At 39.9% G+C, this 26,096-nt stretch overlaps 1 protein-coding gene across 18 annotated transcripts in view; it reads right to left on the reverse strand.

Annotated features, from left to right (window-relative positions):
* MYT1L (myelin transcription factor 1 like) overlaps window positions 1–24,525 on the reverse strand; it is a 299,623-nt gene extending 275,098 nt beyond the window's left edge. For 12 of the 18 annotated variants that reach the window (XM_050316731.1, XM_050316729.1, XM_050316728.1 and 9 more), the window contains exon 1: window positions 19,592–19,746. The gene's annotated coding sequence lies outside the window, so the exon portion shown is untranslated. Of the gene's footprint in view, window positions 1–17,241; window positions 17,780–17,838; window positions 17,868–19,591; window positions 19,747–24,389 lie in introns of those variants that run through there. The other 6 variants (XM_050316730.1, XM_050316726.1, XM_050316721.1 and 3 more) reach the window with 5 other exon arrangements.
* Window positions 24,526–26,096: the final 1,571 nt, after the last annotated feature.

A 26,096-nucleotide genomic window follows, 5' to 3' on the forward strand; every position in this document is an offset into this window, starting at 1 on the left:
AGGATATTAAAGTATGTTAAAGAAACAACATATGCAATGAAGAATGTCTAACAAAGTCTACAAGTTTGTCTGCTGTATCAAATATTTTTTTCTATTATCTCAAAGCATTAATTAAAGTGCTGAAAAATTCATTTAGTTCTGTAAGAATTTTAGGCCCATTACATTAATATCATTCTAACTGCTACCAATTTTGGAGGGCCTCTATACTTTATTTACCAAAATTTAAAGATGGCAATGGAAGTCATTCCACTGTGTTCAACACTCTTTGCATCTGATACTGATGTTGCGGAAGCTGAACTCGCCCTGTGATCCTAATCTGAACTGGTGGGGACGTTCTTTTCAGAGTAATCATCATCAGCAAAACGTTTAAACGACGCTGGACTCTCATGATGAGATCCTGGTAGAATTAAAGTCAATAGAAAAACTGCCTGGGAGTTCTGCCTGAAACTTCCAGAGTTTCACCCAGAATACGTGCTCAGGTCATACCTGCCACGTTTCTGAAGCCAGAAGCAGTGGAAGAGCATCAGAAGCAGAGGTGAGCTTTCTGGTGGTACAGCTTTGGATGTCTGAATAAGGGAACCAGTCATTGGAGAGCGTTAGTGACAACCAATAAGATACACAGATTTTTCTATTTCTAGTGAAATTGTCTGAAATATTTAAATATGAACACGTAAATACCTGCTACTCTGATTTGGATAAAAATGCTAGGATTTCCTTTTCCTGCATTGTTAGTCAGCAACAGCTGCAGTCTTAAAAAGACAAGCAGCCTCCTGAAAGCAATCAAAATGCAACAAATTGCACAACCAGGGAAAAAACTTAAGCAGTATTTACATATACAGATGACAGCAATTTGATTGTCTGAAGCAACTCAGTTTTGGCCCAGTTTTGACACAGAGTTCCTTATAATGAGCACAACAACCCTATGCATGAAAGTTCTCACCACTAATAGACTGCTATGCTAAATCAACAATGTAAGCAGGCACATTTACCTGCTATGAGAGTTTGGGCACAGGAACCATTATCTCACATAACAATTACTTCACTTGTTCTGCAGCTCCTTCTGCCTGTTGCAGAAATCCTTCTTTCTGTCTTTCACATATTCAACAGGATCAACTACCATCTTGTTTTTTCTCTCTCCTCACCACCTCAAACTACTTGTCTTCTCTATTTGTCTAAAGAATAAAGGATAAGTCTTTAAATACTGAGTATCATGTGCAGAGTTTGCCAGTCTCTTTGTACATGTACAGCAGAGGGACAACCAGTAATCAAAACATCTAGTAGGAAACAAGCTATGCCACTCATGCAAATGTATAGGTACTGAGACACGTTTCACTTTTGAATCCCTAAATTCCCCTAGGAAATACTGGATGTAAGAAAATGGTCATCCATTGCTGCAACTGAAAGAAGCAGCCCACTTAAAGATCAATCCCCAAAGGCTCACAGTTCCAGCCCACATCCCTTGAGTGCAGGAAAGAGGACATTTATTTACCATAATTGAGGAACTTCCCCCTAAGTCCTAAATCAGCTGATGCCTTAGGCACTACCAAAATACTAATATTAAACCACCAACAGATCTCAATGCTTGTAACTAACTTTAGTACTATGTGGAGATGGACTCGGGGGCACCATTGCACCATGCTTACAAGTCTCATGCCTTCCAACCAGAGCTGCTTCCTTTAACTTGCGAATGAGAACATTTCAATTCTGAATCAAAGAGGAGCTTTGGTTTTCAAAGATTTGTCTGTTTTCCAAAAGTATTAGCTAGAGTAATCAAAAAATGAAAGACTGTTATCCTTCTCTTTAAAATTTTCTATTATGATAGTCCTAGACTATCACAGCTACTGTGATGCAACTAATCCTACCAGATATGTAAAAATTTGTATATATCTTATTAGAAATTGACCTGTAGCTTCACAGCATTGTTTTCCCCTACAAAACTTCCTTAGTTTTCAAAAGTGTTTGCTTTCCTAAGAGCCTGAACAGATCTTAGGTTCATTTTACTTTGAACCTTGATAAATTCCTCCCCACAAAGTTCCACATGGCTGACTAGGTCATTACCAGTATCTGCAGCAGCCAGCTAGTCTCCAACTGCTCCATGTCTACAGAAAGGTAGGATCAGCCTCATTCAATAGCCAAGTCCTTTAGTTTCACTTCCTTGAATTGATCTTTCTTTTTTTAGTTCTCAAGTTCTCTTTTGCAGCTATGCAGTCACAGGAAACAAGATCTCAAAAGGTCACCTAGCTCATCCCAAAACAAGATCAAACATGTCAGATTGTATTACCTCATTACTAGAAGTATTTTTTCTCCTTTATAAATACAATCTTTTTTTTTTTCCTATCATTATCTCTAAATTGAGTAACCACATAGGCTTTCCTAGGGTATAGGAAACAAACAGTGTCACTCATTCCAAGAATGAATAACAACTGTAGCTTGTAGCTTGAGACTGACATATTGCTACACTTTCATTTCAAAAATATTTTTAGAAAAATCATATATTCAGGAATTTTATAATTAACTAACACTTCTGCTGAATTTTCAGCTTGCCACAGGGATCCACACCCATACATTATAAAAATCAGAGATGATTGCCACTGATATTGTCTGGAATGATTAAAGTACACTAAGTCTTCAGTATATGCAGTACACTGTAAAGCAGCTTGTCTTCGGCAATCCCCTGCACAGGATCATTTAAATACCTGCATTTGAGGCAAATGGGAATTGTGCCTCAACTAAAGTTATAACAGTGTGTTTTACCTTGCCAACACAGGGGTTGGGCCTTCTCTTGAACACACAGATGTAAAACACGACTGATGACTGGGAGTTCAGCAGGATGACATCAATATACAAGGCAACCATACAGTATCTACAACTATATACAAATGAATCTCTGCTGGTTTTAGCTTTGTAGTTATTGATACAGAGAACACAAAGAGTGTGTTGTTTGCTTTTTAAAAATATTGCCCCATAATTATTTCACTCTCTAATCCACAGTGAAAGACATAGGTTAAGTTGCCTTTCCCACAAGTTAGTCAAATAAGTCAACACCATGTTCTTCATCCACAGCTGACCTTGACTCACAATAAAACAGCAGTCTTGTCCCTACAGGATATCTAACATGCATATGTTATTCTTGCTAGCAGCCCATGTCATGCAACTGAACACCTTGTGCTAAGTGCTGTAAAGACACAGAAGAAAAAGATGGTCCCTGCAGAAAAAGCACATCTGCTTTGTCAGTCATGAAGCCTTAAAATACAGCTTCAAGGGATTCTACATCTCACTATCCCCTCTGACTCCATGTTTATCTCTATTTGACATTGTTAAGAACAATGTCATTTTTACTATGAGTGCAAAACAGATGTCACAGCATGTGTGATATCATGTGAAAAAATATCAAAACCTTAAAGGTGAGTGAAGATTCTATAAATTGCTCAATCATGTGAAATCTCAGAGTATTATGAAGTTAGAAATGTGTCTGAAGGCCTGCTTAAAATGTAGACCTTCGGTGAAAGCTCTGTCTCCTTAAAAGGACCTCCCAAATTCTGATTTTTAAACTAAAAATTATAGAGGATTTATTTTTAATCAAAATTTTTAGCTCTAATCTGTGTTCACACCTGACATTCTGCTAGACCTGCAGTCCTTTCCAAGTTGTTCAAGTTATTCTTGCAACAACAGTTGGATACTTTAAAACCATCCATTAAAACCACTGCCCACACTATATTTACACTAGTGCTACAAAGAGAAGAGTTTGATCCCTAATGTCCTAACTGTGTCCAAAGTGGTGATTTTTGCCTTTCTAAAGTGAAATGAACCCATCTGTGTCCTATGCACAGCAAAGTTTCCATTTTATTTTTGTATCAGGCAACTCCATGTCATCTCTGATCCACAAATCCAAGAGTGCTTAGGGCCATTACTGACCAGCATAAAGGCAGGTAGAAGACAGAGGAGCATGATGTTTTGTTCTGGAAACACAAAAATTACTAGCTTTCACCATTCCACAGTGTCAATACCCGCATTAAAGCCAATGTATTTCTTAATAGAGATCTCTTAAGCAAACAACCTGAACTATCCTACTCCCATTTTGTTTCTAAGTTGTGTTTAATGAAGTGCATGACTACCTCTTTTGTACCACTCCTCTTAATAGGTAATTTTTTCATGCTTTTCATTTAATTTATGTCATTATATAAAAGAACTTAAAATGTGAAGGACCTGTTTGGCCAATGATGGTACCTTCCCTTTGGTGTTGAACTGGTTCCTACTGTATTTTTTCTAACTTGCAAATGAAATGCATTTCTATGATTAAAAATAGAATTTCCTTTTCCAAATGGTTTTTCAGAACAGAAGATGTAGAGGATTTCTTAAGATATTTTTCAGATACACTGGCCTTCAGCTTGCATTTTCCTCCCTCCCTTCTGACCTGTGCAGATGTTGTGGATTTCCTTTTGCCACCTGATCCAACAGAAGATTCAGCTCTTGACTCTAGGGATGTTTCTATTCCCAGAGACATGTGGAAATGCCAGAAATAAAATTACATGTACATGGCAATATGAGGTGAAGTCAGTATAGCTACAGAAGCATACTCTATAATCACATTTAAATAGGCTTTCAGAAACTGACTTTAAATATGCTTTTTTCTTACAGCATTTCATGTGCTTCCACAATACCTGCAGCTGTCCAAGACTGAACTTTGGAATTTATTGTGGCTATATCCTGATTTGATGCCTTTGAGAAGTGGATTGGACTGGGCCTCCACATACCCTTTTCAATCCAATTTTTCTACAAATGTGTAAATTATATACTATATAGTCTCTAAGTTAAAATAAGCTCTTGGATGAGCATTAACTACAAGGACTAGCTGTCACAAAAATAATTGTATTTTTGTCATCAAATAAAGCACTGTTACCTCCACACTTATTTAATTCAGCATACACATTTGTAACATTTGATTAAGGCACATCAGGTACAAATGTTTTATGCCACTTGATCATAACATACTATCTTAGGTACTTAATAATCAATCTGCTCTCAAAAAAGCCTATTTGCAAAACACACAACAGGAGGGAAACATGAATTCTGCTTATTCAACCAACTGGGTTGCTGGTCTTGGTAAGTCTATCAGCCTCATAAAATTTCACAGTCCAGACTATTATCAGTTTTTAAAGAAAAAAACCCACAACTGAGGATCATCTCAACCACCTTGCACCTTCTCCAACAATTCTAGCACAAAGTCAGTGACTAAAGCCAGCTCAGGTACATTTGCACCACACCCTGTATCCATACTGACCATTTTGATGGACAAATACTTTTACTGGCTTATTGGTAAATAAGGAGATGGTAGAAAAGAGAGAAAACTCATTAAGTGGAATGACAAAGGAACCACACCCCTCCACTTGGCTCACCAGGCAAAGGCTAGTAAAGATTCATCTAATACATTTACTTATTATTTTTCAGATTACTTCTCACTTGGTACTTGAAATCCCTTCAAGAAGTAGCATCTGTCATAAATTTGAAAAATAACATCATACTATTCACCATCATCAAGGAAACCCTGTTCTTATTTTCCCTCCTTTTTTCCTTTTCCTTGTTGGCCCCTAGAAATGCTTTTTAAAAACAAATGTCTAAAATTAGTTAGTAGCCTGGGTTAGAAACACTAGTGATAACACAGATCTGCTCTCAAGCCACACTGCCAATTTGCAAAGTATCTTTTGTATTAGAAGAGATGCAATAACTAAGTAATACTAAAATCCTCCAGGAAACTATGCTAAGGCACATGAAAAATAAGGAGCCAACGCTGCTTCACTAAAGGTAAATCATGCCTGACAAATTTGGTGGCCTTCTATGATGGGGTTACAGTGTTGGTTGATGAGGAAAGAGCGACTGATGTCATCTACCTGGACTTGTGCAACAGTCCTACCTCTCTAAACTGAGAGACATGGATTTGATGGATGGACCACTGAGTGATAAAGAATTGGCTCAAAACAGTTGTGGTCAACAGCTCAATATCCAAGTGATGAGTGTTGTTCTTCAGGGGTCAACTGGGCAATTTTGCTCAAGAGCATGTAAAAATAGGACAAGGAGGAATAGCTTCAAACTCAGAATAGGTTTAGATTAGATATTACAAAGAAATTCTTTACTGTGAGGGTAGTGAGGCACTGCAACAGATTGCCCAGAGAAGCTGTAAATGCCCCACCCCTGGAAGTGTTCAGGGCCAGGTCTAGAAAAAGGTGTCCCTGTCCATGGCAGGGGGGTTGAAGCTAGATGGTCTTTAAGGTCCCTTCCAACCTAAACCATTCAATGATTCTCTAAAAATCTAAAAAAGGGCAAAAAGGGCACAAGCATCAAGATAAGAGTGTACTGCAACGCAGTGTATAACTCATTCATATGTAAAGCTAACTGTAGCTCGGATAAGCATATCACAAGACAGAGGAAGTTGCACAATGATGTTGCACAAGCAGGGAAGTGTATCCAAATCTATTTTCTACCTCTATGCCATACAGTGACAAACAAGGAATCTCTACAACTGTAAATGATCCTCAAGTTAACCATCCAGGCCTAAATGCAGTTGTCTAACACTGAAAGAATCCTCTTCCTCTCATATCTTCTAACCAGATATTTGAGGTTTTCAAGGAGTGCCTGTTGAGTGCTTGGAAAAACAAGCTACTTAGGCAAAACTTGGGGATTCATAGATCTCGGTGCCACTGAACTAGGTAAACTTGTCAGAGACGGTACCACATAAATCTTTTCCAGTTTCAGCTCCAGAAAAAATTTGCCCTATGAGGCTATTTTATTAATTCTCATTAATTTAAAATTAGATCTTTGGCAAATCAGACAATAGTAAGGTCTGAGTTTAACTGGATAATTTGATTTAAACACAAGAATTTTGAATTGTATCTTATTTTATAACATAAATAAAGGAAGTACTGAAAGCTATTTCTAATAGAAAATCAAACTATTTCATTTGAAAGGAGAAATACTGGTGTGTTTTTTCAATTATTGTCCTACTTCCAGTTTTTCATAGTAAGAACTTCAAAAAGTTTGCTGTTTTTAGTGAATATGCTGTCTTAAACCTTCAAATGCTTAGGCCTTAATTCTGTAAGCATTTAAGTAATGAGTAAGAGATGGATAGACCTATGAAATGTGAATACCCAGGCCATGAAATCATACAAGAATCAGGATTTTATTCTGCTATGCTCTGTCTATACACAGATATCTTGTTTTCTAAGGCATAAGGTTCCTCCCAATGTTTCCAGTAGACATCTGCAGCTATTAAAATATAATGTAGCTAGTTCTCAAGATTTGCAGCAATGCATTCAAACTTATCTATTGTCTTGTATGATGCACATAAAAATTTAAGCAGTTAAAGCAAATTGTATGTTCTTCATTTGCACTGATTTTCTTAATTATGTGAGTAAAACCTCCGTGCAGAGTTTAAGGTAAGCAAAGCGGTTTCAGGGAAGATGAAGTAAAGGAGGTTGTTTGTATTTAAAAGATTATTTTCCAGAAGCAGTCAGGATCTTACCAGAAACGATTATGGATGTATCGGTTACACACTGCTTAGTAAAGAGAAAGGTTGATTAATACTGATATCCTATGCCTTTCAATTCGGTACTGTTTTGATCATTAGTGTTCCCAGCTACCTGTAAACAGGGGCAGCAACCTGCCTCTAGAGAGAATGGTAAAATACTTCTTGGCTTATGTCATGGGTGTGATACCTCTTGGGGAATGTTGTTTTTAAGCTTACTACAGCCAAGGTACTGGTTGATCAAGAAACTACTTAAAGAAATTACATACCATATTCAAATCTAGTATTCAGACCTTCGGGCAAAATGATAAAGTAATCAAGAATTCAATTGACAAAGCATGGGTTAATAATTATATCTTAAATGGAATTGCTTTGAAAGGCATACTGGAAAAGTAAGTTAACAGTTGAAAAACCTGGAAACTAACACAAAATGCTTTCTTCCCCTGAAGAAATTCTCCATTACTTCAGTGGAACAGGATTAGGCCACTGGCTCTGTAAACGTCGCCATGCAAATGTATTGTCTCCTTGTACTAATACAGCTGTCTGGCAAATTCTCTTTGCTGTTACCATGGTTCTAACATCTTGATGTTTCAGTAGAAAAATAACAGTATGAGTGAACACTGAGACATTTTTTAGCCATTTTAGGGTTACAGTTAACGGTGAGGTCACTTCTTCTTTAAAAGTATTAAGCTATGATCTGAAATCCGTAATTCTCATATATGAAAATTCAGAATATGTATCAACAAAAAAACTGTCAGGAAAGCTACTGATTTTGCTTTCTCAGTTTCTAGTCCTAAACTTTTGTTTTCTTTTCACCTCTTAGCTGGTAAAAATGAGGAACAGGTGGAATCTCCTTACTTGCACCCTTACATCAAAATACTACAGATAACTAAGAAAAGGCCTCATTTCTCCTAGAAAAAATATCTTTTAATGTCCAGTTTGCAGTAGAAACTTTTCCCAGTAAGCAGCTGTGCCACTCTGAACAGCTTTCAAGAACACGGATTGTCTAGAAATCATGTTCTCTTGAATCATAAAATCATATATTATCTCAAGTAGGAAGGAACTCATAAGGATGGAGTCCAAATCTCTGCTCCTTGCAGGACTACCTGAAACTAAATCATAAGCCTAACAGCGTCATCCTGATGTTCCTTGAACTCCACACAGGCACTTAGGGAGGTCCATACAAATAAAGTTTTCTTCATAAATGGCTCTGTTAGACAGAAGGATTTTGGAATTAAAAATAGTTTATACTATTTGCAGACAATTTCGGGGGGGGAAATGCTTGGCAATGCACTGTGGGGCCCCACAACTGCTTAAGGAATTGTAAGAGTTTAAGCTTGGCTTCCCCCAGTTCCTGTTTTCTCTGCTGGGTTTTTTTTGAGAGCTCCTGGTTCTTCCTTCCTTTCCTCATTTTAATACTTCCATATTTTCATACTCAGTCTATAAAACCATTAGAAACATATATGGAACAAATCAGTGGAGTTCTTAAGTCTCTTTCATATTGTAATACCTGTTTTCCCTAAACATTCAAAGTTTCAATTTTATCAGGAGATTTTTCGAGATATATACAAAACTGAGGAAAAGTAAAAGATGGAGGCAGAAAATAAAACCTGCCATGAAGTGAAAGCATTCCACAACTGGTTTAAACACACCAAAACTCATGATATTTAGCCTTTGATGTAAATGTAGCATGGTCAATAGCAGAAACAAAGCTTCTAGATACAGGACACTGAAATTCCAGTTCTTAATTGTGTGTTGAGTTTATATCAGCTTTTCAGTGGAAACACCTCTAAATCAAAAGCATTTACACATGGAGAATTAGTGGCATACAGGCTCTGGGAATCTGTAAACCCTGACTGTTTAGCAGTGGTTAGCAACATGGTCTTGACAAATCTTACCTATTATAAAAAGGTGTAGTATTTTATATATATATATATATGTTATTATAAAGGTGTAATTGTGACTCTTGTATAGGAAAGTAAACAATTTAGCTAGCAAGGTATCCCATTTACACTTCTCTTAACTTCCTCATACATAAACACAAGTGAGGCTTTCAAGTAGTTACATAAAGTGAGGGTGGCTCCCCAACTTCTGTGAAATTATGAAATCTATGTACAGTTCATATTTTTAGGAATCCTTTTGCAATATAGCAATGCAAAGACAGTTTTCTAGACCCCAGTATTTATAAAGATAGCTACTTCATTAACTGTAATTCTCAAAAAGCTGCTCTATCTTTCCTTTCCTAGCTCCTGAAGTGATTCACCTGGCACCTGAAAACAAAGATACAAGTATTGCTCAGTGGTTTCTGATGTATATTTGGTAAATTAAAAACACCTCTAAAACCAAAAATGAAGATGCTTTCACTGAGTAGAAAGACTTGTAATTCTGAATACAAAAGAGCAATTATAGAAATCAATCTGAATACAATTCCTGGAAGCCTCAGAAGCATACTCTGATATGTGTTATTGGCAGTACTGCTTTGAATCTGCTTGTTCTGCTCTTTGAGTAAGCTGTACTTATGATTGCTAAAAAAAAAATGAATTTCAAGTTAACCACATTTTACTGAATTTGGCAAGAAGCACGGGTAATGGGAAAGGAGCGTTCCATACAGTTTTTCAAACAGAACAAATACATCACAGTTTTTGCCAAATAAAAATTTATTAACCATAACAAACAACACATAAAATGACAAGTAAAATGTTCAGGGTGAATGAGTCATTAACATATGTGCACTCTTGTCATATGCCCTTATTTTCCACTGGAGTTGGCTAGAATTAACACTGTGGCAATCTGTGCTGGCTCTTGGGCAGGTAGGAGGTAAAGAAAGAAGGTATATGGGATGAGACCAACTCTGCAGAGCTCTCTATGAAGCACAGTGACAGCTGCAGTGAAATCACTGGGTGTTTTGTCCTATACTGCTTTGCAGTGCCTGCATTTGCTAAATCAGGATGCTCAGTCTTCAAAGTAAACTATTCAAGTGTGCCTTCTCTCCAGCATATTGTGTCACAAAGGCCAAACAGACCTATGGAAAACATCTACCCTTTTCTTTCTTTTCTTTCTTCTTATCATCATCTGCTTCTTCTCAGCCAAGGTCACTGATAAGCAACAACAAAACATAAAAGGCACTGTTAGATTGGACAGGTCATAGAAAAAAAATTCCATCTTTTTCCCACATACTTTTTTTTAATAAAATATGAAATGGATCAACCTTGTAGGGGCAGTTCAGAAAGTCTGTCAATGATGGCTACTTGAAGTCTTGCACATTTTGAAGAGCTGGCATACAGAGTGTGTGGACTACCGGACACACCAACTGCAGAAACATGGCAGTAACTCCCACTGAATGGGCAGTGATCTGTTCATAAAGTGCAGAGACCCCTGAGAAATATCTGCAGAGCAGCTGAGTTTGCCCAGACATGTTATGAGCCTTTCTGCAATGAGCACTTCTCCAGAGCTGACAAAGGTGAGGCAGTAACACATTGTTAAAAGAAGAAGGAGAAGAGGCTTTCCTCACTCTCAACATCTAAAGAACGCTTGCTGAAAAATGCTGACAATGTCCTGAAGATAAAAGGGGATGTTCATGCAAAGATCAACCTGAAAATCCATGAATGGAAATGGATAGCTGCTATGTTTAATTCAGTGAGTAGCTTCTGTGAGCCAATATCAAATAAATAAATTCCCCAAATAAAAAAAAAAGTTTTGAATTTGATTTACTCTCAGAAAGCAAGGGACTGCAGGTACGAAGGTTCTACTACATGGCTACATTTCATTCACAGAAAACACAGTTTCAGCAACCACTTACAAGACTGCTTTTTACAGTCTTGTTTCCCATCTGGTTTAACAGCATACTAAGGTGTCTGCTTCATTGCCATTGTTTTTGCCCCTGCATACAAAAACTGGTATTTAGTCACAGGAATTCTACATGACGACCATACATTTATGTATATTTAGAACACATTTAAGAATATTGTGTGTGTTCTATCTTTTTTACTTATAATTGACAGTACATGTAAGAGTGCAAAAATAAACTGGTTATTTGAAAGACATTTTGTTTCCTCTTACAATTAGACAATAGTCTAAGGGATGGGAGAACTGAAGAGAAAGAATGAGTTCTTAGAGCTGTGAAAGAAAGTTTGTAAAAAAAAAACCAAAAAAAACCAAAAAGTACCACAAGTAGCATATAAAAATAAACCTACCTGAGTTTGCTTTGTTTTTCCAGCTGGTTTTTGGGTTCATGTAGCACTCCTGACTTCATTCAAGTAGACCTCCTGACTCCTCTGTGTAATCCTTCTCAACAAGCTTGTTGTCTATGTCCACTTCTGAGGCTGTTCTCTTTTTTGAGGTCAAATGTCCAATGGTCATGGAGTTCTAATTTTCCTTAGCATCCAAATTCTGTATATTGGTTTACAGAACCTCAGTTTTTCCACTAGTAGGTTCCTTTTAACTGAATGTTTGATTCTTTTTCCCTGTTGTGATATTGTTACTCATTCCTCTCATCACAACCTCTCCATCTTATACTTGCAATGTCCAAAAATCACCTTAGTTTTTGTGAGAATGCTGCAGCCTGGCCTGCGCCCACTATCCCTGAGGACTGAAGTACTCTATTTTCCTGGAATATGGAGGTCCGATAACTCCACACAGAGTAAAGCCCTTAAGGTCAAGTAGATCCAAACATGCAGCATAATTTAGAAGGTTGAGAAAAATGTTTATACATCACTGGAAGTGATGAGATCTGGAGTCTGATGAAAACTGGAGTTTCAGATTGGGTGCACGTTGATCACAGCCAAAAGATCAGAGGGTTGCAAAATTCTTGACAAACTTAGTAAATTTTTTTTCTCTTAGTAAATAAGTAACACATCGACTGTGCAGGCATCTTACCACTGCTGGAACAGACAGCTTTTCCTATGTGTGAGGATAGCTTAACTTGACCTGCGTAAACTCTGGGTGTTTCCTACAAGACCCGGAACGGACTTTGTGCTTGCACGTGCTGAAAAAACACAAGCATTACTTTTTAGTGTCAACTCTAAGGTCAAGGAATTTATTTTTGTGGATTTTTAAATCAAACTATGCATAACCAAGACACTGCAGAAATATCATTCTGAATGCAAAACAACTTGTCTTAGACATACCAAGAGCACTATAAAGATACGCAGAAAATAAAAAGCCCTGCACTCAACCTCATCATTTTTTATGACATAACAGTATTATTTCTTCCTAAATATGCACATACCCAAAAACAATCCTGAATATTTATGCACAGGATATGACAGCCACGATGTATGCAAAGTTGTTATAAACACAGTTTCATATTTAAACATGGGCCTTTTCCTCTTCAAACAACAGAGGAATTGCTAGGATCTCTGAAAACATTACTAAAACAAATCACCAGTGCTGAAAACTAATGCATTGGATTTAACAACTAACTCTAGGGAAAGAGGTAAGAAATAAAAGGATGAGCCACCAATTCACAGTATCACAAGAGGCCTGGGAAACCCCTTTCAAGGGTATTCCTTAAGTGAGAGAATGCCCTCTGCAGCACTGGAAGGAATGCCAGAACATCTACTCCCTACAGTTTGTCTTCATAACAAACCTTGGAGATTTTATCTTTCTGCATTTTGACTACTTTGTTTGAATCAAGAAACTGTTCAGAAACTGACAAAGACGGACTAGGTTAAATGCTGTAACATGGTACTTATTCACACTACATTAGGCAGAGGAACACTAAAATTAGGCATAAAATTTTATTCCCTTGGTAATATCCTCCAGTATTGGCTAGAGACAGGAGGAGAAAAGGGGATTTCCCTTGGAAAAATAAAGCAAGCTATTGATACGCAATATAAATATTGTAGTATTACATCTTTCAAGTAAGTATCACTGTTTCTATGGGGGGGAACGAGGGGAGGCAGGACATGGGGGAGACGACATCAACAGAGAGCCTGCAAAAAATTAGCCATTCAGTGAGCACTCTAAAGGCTTTTTTTGCATTGCTACTATATTCTCCATTACATCCTGTCTGTAAACAATCTTATTAATTACAAAAACATGAGAGAGTAAGATGTTTTCTTTTGATTTTACTGAAACCACATGAGAAATGTATTTGGTCTGTCACTTTATCAAATGATATTAGAAGTCTGTTCCAAAGCCCTCTTTCCCCTCTTTGCTCTTTTTCCTTTGGGGTTAGCAGCAGGCTCACAAAAAGTAGGAACAAAACAGCAGCCTTCTTAAAACCTGTTGTGAAAATAATACTTTTTTTTTTTATTTTAATTGCTGCTTTGCACTGATTCTCATCACCACTGCACCAAACGATGGACAGCACTTGCCGAATTCAGACTGAACCAGCTGAAGCCATGCCAAATGAACACACATCTGTAGTATAGCATGCCCTTTTTAATCAACTTCCTGATGAAAAATGCCATGCTCACATAAGGTATGAGAGATGCAGACCTTTAGTACTTCACAAAATAACGGACTCCACTGGTGGTTTGGTCAGAAATCTGTGACCTTACAGATAGCTATCAGTTTGGCTGATGCAGAGCTGTAATCAATTTGGTTGTGACAGACCCTCCAGAAATATAAAATTTATCCTGAAGGAAAATGGTTTCTGAAACCAACTGCCCAGATGCATTAGGCAGGTGCGAGTTTCAGCAAACCAAAGGGTCTACTGGCAGACACAACATTGATTTCTTATTGTTTACAACCTACCAGACAGTTCTATACTGACCTGATTGGATGGATCTCTGTGATGCACTCTGCAGCCCTGGTTATTTCCACAAGCAAGTTGGCCAGTTTCCTTACTAAGTGACTGTGTTCCACATCTGCAGCTTCAGTGCAAACATATTGAAATAGTTTATACACATTGCAAATCTGAACTGAGATCAGATTTTAAATCCGATCTAATAATAATGTTTACTGTTTTCATGACCAGAAGAATGATCCCTTTTAAGGAATCAAAAATCCTATTATGATTTTTGGCTGTCTGTCTCCATATCCCACCTCTCCTTCCCAACACAAGACATTCCCCCTTCATTTCAATTTCATTACATTTTGCTGCTTTTTCCTCTATGGTTAAAATAGGCAGAGTACTCCTAATCAAAGCAAAATACTGTGAAAGAGTCTAAAGAGGTAATCTTTGTCAACAACCTACAAAAGCTTTGATTTGCTCTTCCTGTAACTTTTTCATCTAGGATATGTGTAGAAGATGATACTATTTGGTTTATACCCATTTTCATTCCATAGAAATCTGGCTGCACTTCTGTTTAAAACCTCACTGATAATCTCATTAGTATTTCTCATCATTCCTATTATGAGAAAGAAAAGGTCAGCAAGTAATCCACAGCCATAAACTTTTCTGGTACTATACTATCAAGAACTACACATCTTCACTGAAAGTTGATCAACATGATGCACATGTTTATTAAGCTCAGGCAAAGTGGTAAAAATCCAGTATTTCCATGAGAATATTCAGTGTTATATACCTATTTCATATCAAAGTACTTTTCCATCACTGAATTTCTCAACAAAACAATGACTGTCCTCAGAGTCGGTCAAGAAATAGATTCTATTATAGACAACTTTGTTTTATAAACGTGTGATGCACTTAAAAAGAAATGCCCATGCTGGTTTCCCGTGGAAATGCTGATGGATGAGAATTTTATTTTCATTCCTTTGGAGTCCACATAAAAGCCTGACCAGCACAGAACAATTTCCAACAGTACCTCCTCTGCCATTCACACGGCAAAGTTTCTATATCTAGTTAATAAACTGCTGCATATGTGTATGCATGTATGTGTATGTAATCAAAATACTTCTTTGCATATCTTAGTAATCTCTTCAACACAAAAATAAACAAAATAGAAAAGAACAGGAAAAAAAGAGACCCTCAAAATAGTCCTTAACAAATCTGAAAAAATAATACACTCTGGTTACACTGAAGTAGCGCCTCTTCTTTCTTAATTGTCTTTGTCTCCAAACACACAGTTGCTCAATTCTATAATATGTAAGATCCGAGACTACAGAGTAAAACAACAAAGTCACACTATGAACTAAGAACTACTACAATAAGACTGATGCCCTTTTTGAAATTGTAGGCATATAACTGAGTATTTGAATCTAAAACTAAGAAACCACTGCAAATGTTTAGCATTACCCTTGTTGGTGAAAATAAAGGGAGGAGAGAGTGAAGAACATTCACTCTCCAGAAAGTTGAAGTTGGAAAATAAATACAAAATTTAATCCACTGTTAGTTTAAAATGTACCTAATTCTACATTTACTCACCATAATCATTTATTCTTCTCTTTGTTTCTCTTGATAAATCAATGTAGCTTTTAGAAAAACATAATCATTACTTTTTACCCCAGTGAAAAATCCTGTTTCATTACATACAGTCTTGCATCACTCTGTATTTCTATGGTTCAAAGTGTTATGCTACCATCTCGATTGTTTTTAAATGCCTCATATTGCAAACATATTCACTAGACTACACCACAGCAACCAAGTTTAACCTTATCATATCAAACTTGATGAACCTTAATAAATCATCAGGGGTATCTGCTAACTGCCTACTAAGGGTTAACAGTTTCTTCCAATATTTTTTTTTTTTGCAAAGTGACATGACAAAGACTTTTATTTGTTTGGCAATTTTTGAGAATAAACTATCACACAAAACTGAAATGACAATTAAAAAAAAAAAAAGCAAAGAAAGGTAAAAACTAAACATCGTTTGGAACTGTAGCTGTTGTTCTCCAAAACAACATAATTAAGGGTAACAAAAACCCCACACCACTCAAATTAAAGCAAGTAATTCATTAAACTGTTCTATAATAGTCATAAGAACTATGTAAAGACAATTAACAAATAAAAATTTCTACTTAACCCCAACCTTAACTGCAGCTTCAAAATTAGGTCAGTTAAAATGAAAATCACCATTTTTAAGGAGATAAGGAATCATTAAAATTGGATAAAAATATTCCTAAATGACTACACAAAAAAAGTAAATATAACTAAATGTTAAAGTCCCCCATATTTTATACACAGCATCAGAATTATATAAGAAATGCCCATCAATGGATGCTCTGTTCGAGAAGTGGGATTCCAGTCTGACTCAGTGTTATTATCTGGCAAAAAAATATGTAATTCACAGATAGCTTGTTTATTTTCTTCTTTTGTTTCCTCCTCTCAAAAAAGAAGCCTTTGTAAGGACACATATATAACGGAGATATTTGGAACTGAGAGAATCACTAGTAATTTGTCAATCAACAACTTAGGTTTTAGCATTACTGGTGAGTTTGTGTTAAATAAGCATTTTTTTCCTTTCAGCCAAGAAAACGCATACCACACCAATCAAAGCTAATCACAGCTGGGCTTTCATTGAAACAGTAGTTGCTAATTTTACAGATCTGCCCACATTGTTCTAGAAAACAGGAGGCAGAAATCTGACATTTCCAGCAGTCGTTATTAAAACAACAATCACTGAGAGCTTGATCCCGTTCTCACTGGAAGCAATGTCAAACTCCCCGTTGACTTCCCGGAGAGCAGGATCGGGCCCCCTGAGGTGCTCAGCCTCCTCCAGCTCTATGCACAGGAGTATGTGTTGAGGAGCTGGGGTGGGAGAAGTATGAACCCCAGTTATTCCTTTGTTAAGTGCCCAAAGAGTATGAACTTTCCATCACTTTGTCAACAACAGCAAAGTGCCCTGCACACAACAGTGATAAAAGGACATATTTACCTTGAAGGAATAGCAAAGGGAAAGCCGCAGAAGTGCAAAACAAAGTAGTCCAAAGGAATTATCTATGCATGCAGTCCAAACGTGCACCTTCAAGTAGGCCACAGTCTGTCAAGCAGTCGTCTCGGCACCAGCCACCCTGCCTTCCATCTTACGAGATTCACCCAGAAAACTGACAAACCTGTTCCACGACAACAAAACTCTCCTAATGCTTTTGAACGCCCACCATTTGTTCTCCATTCATCCAATCAACTTTCCACTGCACATCTTCTCCTGCCACTGAGGCTCAGAGGCAGGATCCCTTCTCATCTGTATGCTAATTATTTTGCCACATGGACAAAAGTAATAATGCTTTCAGACAGGAAACCAACGGGCCTGAAGTCGAAGGTAGAAATTATTAAGTTTCCACCACTGAAGGCTGAGAAGATGGGCATGCGTGCAGCTCTGTAGCTGATGGATCAGCTGTAACCTCCATTTAAGAGCAGCAGAGAGGCGACGGGCTGGAGGAAGCCTAGGTAGCGTAGCATGCATCAAGCCCGAGTTCCCCTAGAGACCACATTACTGCAGCAGAACAGCATCCGTAGCAGATTGCTGACTTACCCCGCCTCAGCCCGCATCCTTTAAGCAGCGCGGCGCGCATCCATCCCGCCGGCCCCGCGGCGCGGTGCAGTGCCCGGCGCAGGCCCGGCCCCCGCGGCGCGGCGGGAGGCGGGCAGGGCTGGGGCAGGGCTGGGGCCGCGCACCCCGGCCGGGCTCCCCGGCGGCGGGGGGCGCCGCGCCGGCGCCGTGTTCCACCCAATGGAGGGGAACGCCAAAACGCCGCAGCCGCCCGGGAGGGGAGACCGCTAAAAATACTCCCCTGCCGCTGTGCTGGCGTAAAATGGTGTCTCCGACAGAGAACACCCCCCACAAAAAAAAAAAAAAAAAAAAAAAAAAAAAAAAAAAAAGAAAAGAAAAAAAACACACCCAACAATTAGGTCTCTAAATGTATCTTAAAAGGAAAATAATGATTGAAAACCATCATTGTTTTGCCGCTGGGGTAGCACTCCAGGGTTTATAAAATTAATTAAATCAGCTAGATTGCTGAAGCCTCGCTTATTTTACCTGTCCACACCATCTTCTCCCCTTTGAAACAAAAGAAATTAACTATTTACAGAGCAGCCTTACACGATTAGCAACTTGAGCGGCTCAACTTTATGTGATCAACAGCCCAAACAGAAACCAGGGTTCGTCCGCAAAAAGGGGCAGATTTGCATGTGCAAACCCTTAACAGCGTTTCCCCAACAATTTGACGTGGATTTTGGGGCTCTCGCTGCCTGCGCTTAGCCAGGGACCGCGTTACTAAACGTGTCAAACAGACAATGACTGGGAAGAGACACCTCACGCCCTGCATGGCTGTGCAAAGGCTTTCCTCCTGCGCTCGCCCGCCCGCGGGCAGCCTCCCTGAGGGGCTCGCCCCCGGGCTGCCGGATGTCCCTGCGACAGGAGCGGCTTGACAGCGGGGAGTCGCTTCGTTTAAACCCGTCCCCGAAATGTCATTTCGGTAGCAGCGTGACAGGCTGTGATCATTACGCGGAGGCGGCGGCAACCCCCTGCCTTGGCACGGCTCCGCACGCCCCCGCGGACTCAGCCCTGCCATGCCCCGGCCTCTGCCCTGGGCTCCGCCGCGCCTCCCGCCGGGCCCCGCCCGCCCTCCGCGTCCCTGCCCGCGGGCAGGCTGTTCCGCATGGGAAGGACCCTGGCTAGCGCACGCATACAGCCTACACGCCCTCCCTACACACACGCGCGCCTCTCGGTCTCGTTGCCCTCCTCGTTGCCATTGTGGTGCTGCAGCCCCCTCCTCCCCACACCCCTCCCTCCTTCCCTCCCTTCCTCCCCACCGCGGCGCTGCTCGGTGCGGGCACCCCCGCGGCTGGCAGGGCACCGCGGGCAGACCCTGCTGGCCACGACAGAAGCGGGGGAGACTGACCCAACAGTCACAAGGAACACCCTCCTCCAGCCCTGGGAGGTAATCCCTCCCGAGCCCGCTGCCTGACGTGTGGAGACCAGACATGTCGGTTACTGTAGAGGTTACCATTCCCTCCCCACCCAGCCTTGCCAGGCAACACTGCGGTCTGAAGGGAAGGCGAGTCCCCGCGTACCAGCCCTTTGCATCCCGAGCCGTCAGAGCAGCTCGATAGCCGCACTCCGATGGCAGGAGAGGGGGTTTGGAGGGAAATTTGTCACAAGGATTCAGAGGAGTCAGCCTGCTGGGAAAGGGACTAACAATAGCAGAGCCCTCACGACATCCACGCTTTTGGTGGAAAACGCAGTGTTTCCCTCAGAAAGAAAAAAAAAAAAAAAAAGGACTTACGTGTCTCTTCCCCCGCCCCCCTTCATCTCCACCTCGCTCGTGGTTTGGGGGTTTTGTTTGGATTTTTTTTTCCTTAATATTTCTCTGTCATCTCTGATTACATCTTCCCGCACTCGCAGGGCTCCCCCGAGGCCGAGGCGCGGAGCCCTCGGGAGCGGCCGGGCCGCAGGTGCGGGCGGGGAGCGCGGAGGGCAGCCGCGCAGGGCGGGGGCGGGCGGGGGAGCGGGTCTGCGGGGAGAAAAGCCTCCTCGTAGCGGGGAGGGAGAGCTACCATGTTTGTGTCGTAGCGAGGGCATGTCAGTTTGGGTTTTTTCCACACAAATCAACGCAGCCTGAGAAGCACACACGCACACCTGGTGATGAAAGGGCCCCCTTGTAAGTGTATAGGGTCATCTACACCCCTACAGATAAATCTCAGCGTTTCTAACGTCAGGTTTACATGCAGAACCTTTGGGTAACTGTATTCGTATTTGAAAAATCAAGGCTTGTCTTCTCTCTCTGCTAGAGCTAGCTTCTTTCTTTTAGATCCTGGCTAGCCTTAGTATGATAGTGAAGGCGACTATGTGGCACATCTATCATGGCAGGTATTGTAAAACTTTTTGAAGGAGATTTAGCTGAGGAAAAAAAGCTCATCTTGTCCAGCCTTTGGGATGACACAAAGAAACAGCCTGGTGCTTCTACCACTGAAGACAAAAACAGTGCTTGCTTTAATTGGGGAAGAATGTATATAAATCCTGTATCGGTGACTGTTCGGGGGGGGAGGGGGGGCGGGAAGGGGGGGTACTGCATAAATTAGAAGCATTTACAAAAAGACCAGCATGGAAAAAAATTTGGGAGACTGGTAATTCATTGCCCTAATTATACTCCAGAAGTTGTCAGGGTATGGGTTTAATGTTGTGGGTTGGATTCTCCCTCCCCCAGCCTGTGTCTCGTCAATGCGCATTATCCATGGGGAAAAGGAGATGCAGGTCATGTTTAAGCAGCATTAATGAGAGCACAGTATTTTTCCTGCAGGTTAAGTAAGCCAGGTTAGCAAATTTCAAGTAAAGTATGGTTGAAAACCTTCCTTTTCTTTTACTTTCTGGCTGGTAGCAGTTTCTAACAAGATTGAAACATTAGACAAACACAGAAAGCAGAACTCACGCATCAGACGAACCCACTACTGTCAATAAGGGAGTACAATTTCAGCTTGACAGGAGTATTACAAGAATATACCCGCTAACGAGCAGCCTTAATTGGCTTGCATATTGTGGCTGTCACTGTTAAAACCTGTTCCTATACGATCCTATTTTATACATCCTTTAAACATATAGTTCTCTAACGCAGTTAAAGAGACAATACTTTACAGACTGATTTTGGGTGGAAAAGAAATGAGAAGAATAGGAAATAAAAAGAAAATAGGAAACTATTAAAAATATTATATCAGTGACTAAAAAACTATGCAAAAGTCATAGTAAAAAAAGCAACAGACTTTTTCGGTTTTAGTGCACTTTGTCAGTTTTGAACCTAAATTATTATTTATGCATAGATTATAACGGCTGCAGAGGTTTCACTGACATTTACAGTACTCAAATCCTTTAAAACGTAATGTTTTCTTTAACAGATCCCTCATTTTCCTCAGCAGAACACTTTGTCTTTAAAGTGTCTTGAATTTCATGATTTGCAGGAGTTCACTGCTCATCCTGGCAAATCCTTCACACACTAGAGTTTAATGTGTGTCTTCAGTTTCCAGTACAGGGTCATGGTCATAAGGAATACAAACGAAAGAGAAGACAGTAAAAAAAAAAAGTTACTGCGCATGTGCAATTGGTTGATATTAAATGATAACAATGTAACTTCTAGATAATAAAGTCAAAATACCAACTAGGGCAGAGTCCTAGTGCTATGTAAAGTGCCTTACCTTAAAGAAGTTATTCCCATCTGATTTAAATCTGCCTAACCTACAAATTTGAATATAAAATACTGTTGCAACTGAAGACTGCAAAAGTCATTTATATGTATAACGAGACCTTAAAAAGATCTTTCAGATCAATTTTCAATCGATAAAATGCTTCCTATTGCCAAACACCAGAAAATGGGAATTCACAGTGCAGATGCAGGAAAGACCCTAGGCACAATAGTGCTGGTGAGGGCAAACATAATTTTTGAGGTGATGAGCTGGATATGCTGGGGTTTTGCACAAAAAAAAAAAAAAAGAAAGAAAAAACCCCAAACCGATAAATGAAAGCATTTAGCTCAACAAAGCACTCCTTACTAGGATGAAAAAGTCTGGCGAAGTATGGTGACACCTGTAATGTCCCTCACGTTCTGAGAGTTAAATTCCACTGCTGCAAGGAAGTGCTGTTTAAACTGCACTGCCCCATGGATCGACCCCAGAAAACAGAATGCAGATGAGGACAGGTTTTGGAGGAGAGGAAGAATTTAAATGCATTTAAATGAAGAGATCGGCGCTTTACCACAGCCATCTTCCCGCCACCTAATTAGAAGGCATGAAGCCTCTCCTGCCTTTACCTCCGGGAGCAGTCGCTGGGCGCGGGGCCGGTGAGCGGGCAGGCAGCTCCCAGTGAGGACAGCTCCCGGTGAGCTGGCAGGCTGCTGGCGGTGCGGACAGCTCCGAATAAGCCGGACAGCTCCCGGTACGGACAGCTCCCGGTGCTGAAGGAGCCGCACCGCCGCGCCGAAGGGGGCGGCGAGGGCTGGGGCTGAATAGCGCTGTCTGCAGAACAATGGCAGCCAACTCCAAATCCTGCTATAATCACATTAATGAGATTAATCAGTGAATTAGCAGCAGTCAAATGTCAGGGTGGCGGGGATGAATCCAACCAAGCTCGGTAATTAACTTTTGGGGGGCAGGGGAAGGGAATCAACTGAGTTTTCTGTTAGGCTTTTCCCGAAGTTTAGCAGGTTTTATTCACCAGCCTTAGGAAGATGCTGACAATTCAAGTGGAGGGGGGAGGAGGGGATAAGACAGAGACCTCAACCTTTGCGTGCTAGAAGACAGCCTGCTAATGCACAGTATCCCATTACTTCCAGCTGAAGTCCATTGAGAAAACTAGCACCGTTTCAGACACCCTCCACTCCCCACAGCCGCCAGAGCTGCACTGGGCTGAGCTCTGAGTGTGAAACTAGTTCTGTGAGCTAACTTCCACCGCAGATTCCAATAGGCACGATAAATATGGCGGATGCCAAAGCAGCATTAGATCTTATTTCCTTTTAAAAATGTACAAGACACTCTTTCTGAAATCAGAGGGGTAGGAAGAAAAGAACACCCTTTAAGGAACTATCAGCAATAGATTATCATGACAAGTTAATGCTAGATCTGTTGCAGAGTGTTTTCTAAACAACAACAACAAAAAAACCCAAACAAACAAAAACAACCAAACCAAACCAAACAAAACCACATTAAAAAAAGAGGAATTTTATTCAAGTAATTTAGAATAAGCTACTTAATGTAGACAAGTCAGAGATATGGTCTCTAGCTGACCTCAATAAGAGTGAAACTTCTCTCCACATGAAATCCAGCACGCACGATCATTTCTCTGTTGCAAGTTCAAAATATAAAAAGAGATTTCCCATAGATTATAAATAAAATCCAAAAGTATTTATTTGCAAGAAAGAGAGTACTGCATTTCTCTTTTTCTATCTTTAAAAGGAGTATTATAACCACACAAAGCATTTATCATGTAAAGAGGCTACTTTTATGCACACATTACTTCTACAGAGAACAAATAAAGGTTTAAAAAACCCTCCTTTGCCTAGATAAGGCTGTGCATGTCGTTCAGAACTCAGAAGAAAATGGCACACTTCTGTTCCACTGAGTTTAATCTTTGTTAATAACAAATAAAAGAAGCAAACCTGTGTAATGCCTCATCCATAAGACACTAGATAGTTTGTTTTTTACTAATGTAAGTAGTTTTCTTTTCTACTCTTTTGCTATTTTTTAGCACTAAATTAATAGGATTAAGAAATCTGCACTAAACGTGCGTGGACTGTGGTCATACTTATCAGAACTGTTTTAAAATTGAAGTATATACTACAATGTTTTCAGGGAGTTAACTGAATTAACCACCCATTATTTACAAAGCTTTTTCTCTTCAGAGTATTATAGATACAAAACATTTAAGACAGTGTTCTTTCAAAAATGCTACTCTAATACAAGTGTTCCCCTTTAAAGTACAAATCCAATATTTTCAAAAGTCATTTTAGTGTAAAACATAGTATCTTATAATCTTTTATTTAATTGCATTTTGCTGTCATTGAGCATTCCAATCTGTGAAGTTTTTGTCTCGAGTTCTCCATATCAAACAAGTACTGTCCACATGCAGCAAGTTTATATAAACAACAACATGCTTAATGCATGCAACATTATGCGTTCATATAGTAAACACACACTTTAGGATTTTTTATGAGCTATTCTACAGCCCAAAACAATTTCAGCTGCACAGCAGTATTGCCAGAAGAACTTGAAAAGAGCAAACAATGGACATTTAAGTACAAGCTACAGAACAACTGCAAAAATCACAATAATCTTTCCAGTTAGCTACAAGAATCAACCCCCACCCTGCACAAAACACAGTCCACACCTGCACCGTTAACCATTTACAAGTTAAACATAAGCAAGACATTTCAGCATGGTTAAGAAACACCCTGTCTTACTACAACTTTGAAAGGATGAGGAGTAAGAAGCATACCACAGAGACCCAGAAAAGGCTGCTTTTTTCTTCATTGAACACTGAAAAGATACCCCATATTCCAGGGAATTAAAAATATATATATATATATATTAAAATACACCCACCAACACTGAGTAAAAAAACCAGGGGGGCTTCAAGAAGACTGCAGGGAAAAAGCTCTCACTCTCTTTAGTGTGCAGAAGCTTAGGGGGAAAAAAATGTCGCCCTGGCAGGAATGACAAATGCAGTAGGATAGGCTAGCAGGCCTGAGGGATCTGTTTTACTTCCACATACATCCTCTAATGCACGCACTCCCACTCATCCTCTCGAGATGCCTTTTTTTTTTCCTCCACTTTTTTTTTTTTTCCACCAGCTCCAAATCCCCGGCATATGACCTTCTGTTAAATAGATAAAAAAAAAATTTGCTTATCAGTCATGCAAATGAGGCTGAATTCATTTTCCACAACAGATGGCCTCATAGATAATGATGATGGAAGAGAGAAAATTGAATGTCTCTCACAAGGTGGTCATGGCAACCGAGAGCAGAATAATATCAATAATAAGCTCACTGCATAATAAGGTTGTCAATCCCACAAATCAAAGTCTCCAGCTAAATCAGGTATCCCACCCCCCACTAGTTATCAGGTAAATAGAGAAATAGAGAGCGTCCTTTTCCTTTTTAAATAAGGCACTGTGAAAAGAAATGGCAGCTCCAGTGCTTCCAGGGTACAAGGAAAAGGAAAGAGCAGAGGAGATTTTTCTCTGATAATTGTGTTTTATTTAATGACTTGAGAAGGGGGATGTTTGGTTTATACTTTTCTTTTTTTCTTTTTTTTTTTTTTTTTTTTTTTTTTATTATTTCCACAGAGGTTTTATTTGTTGGAGGGGGGTGCTGGTTTGTTTTTTAATAGCAAGGCTAGTATTTTGAACTCGATCTGCTGCCGAAGCCTTGCCTCCCCTCCTTGTGTCTGATGTAGAGTGCTGCATTGATGCAATAGCAGCTCGCCTCAGGCTTTCACCTTGGCTCCCTGGGGGCCATCCTGCAAAATGAATCAGCAGCCATCCTGAGCAGACTGATTAAAATGAAAATGGCAAGGCACATGTCTGGGCGGAACTAGAGCTGAGCTGCGCTGTGCTGCCTGTCTGGCAAGCATGCTCAATATAGCTTTTGCTAATAATGGCTTACCGCCTTTCGGGTTTTTAAAGGTATTACCGTCGCCCCTTCCCCCAACCCCTAAACAGATAACGGTGCTGGGGTCTTCCCCCCCTTCACTGTATACTGCTCACAGCTAGACTTTGCCAGACTGACATGCAGTGATTGTGAAAAGACACACTTGCTTTGCAGGGATTTTCTTCACAGATGTGCTGAAATACCAAGACAATATATTAACATGCAGCTATAAATTATTCCCAGATATTAGCTGGAAAAAAACCTCAGATGAAAATGAAAGCTCAGTCACTACCAGAAACACCATTTTTTCCACCCTGTTTTTTTACACCTCAGCTTGCAGTGGCACCTTGTGCATTATGCATCACAAGAAAGTGACTGCCAGTAAATGCAGAGCAGCTTCCTGGAACTCTCTATGCCCTGTGTTTGACACACTTGAGCTGTATTTCTAACCCCCCCACCCCATCCCCAAGCAGATAAGTGTGTGCATAGAGAAAGAGCCATTTTAAGTGTGCATCTCCTGTAGTCCTTCAACAAACAGAAACATTTTGCAATATTCACTGTGCAAAACCAGCATTGACAAAGTATCAAACATCAATTCATGCCTGCTTGGGAACTGAAACCTGGGTAGACTTGTTTCATGAGATGTGGGGATTGGTCTGCC

Source organism: Myiozetetes cayanensis, unplaced genomic scaffold, assembly GCF_022539395.1.
Source record: "Myiozetetes cayanensis isolate MyiCay16 unplaced genomic scaffold, myiCay2020 scf2-11, whole genome shotgun sequence".
NCBI lineage: Eukaryota > Metazoa > Chordata > Aves > Passeriformes > Tyrannidae > Myiozetetes > Myiozetetes cayanensis.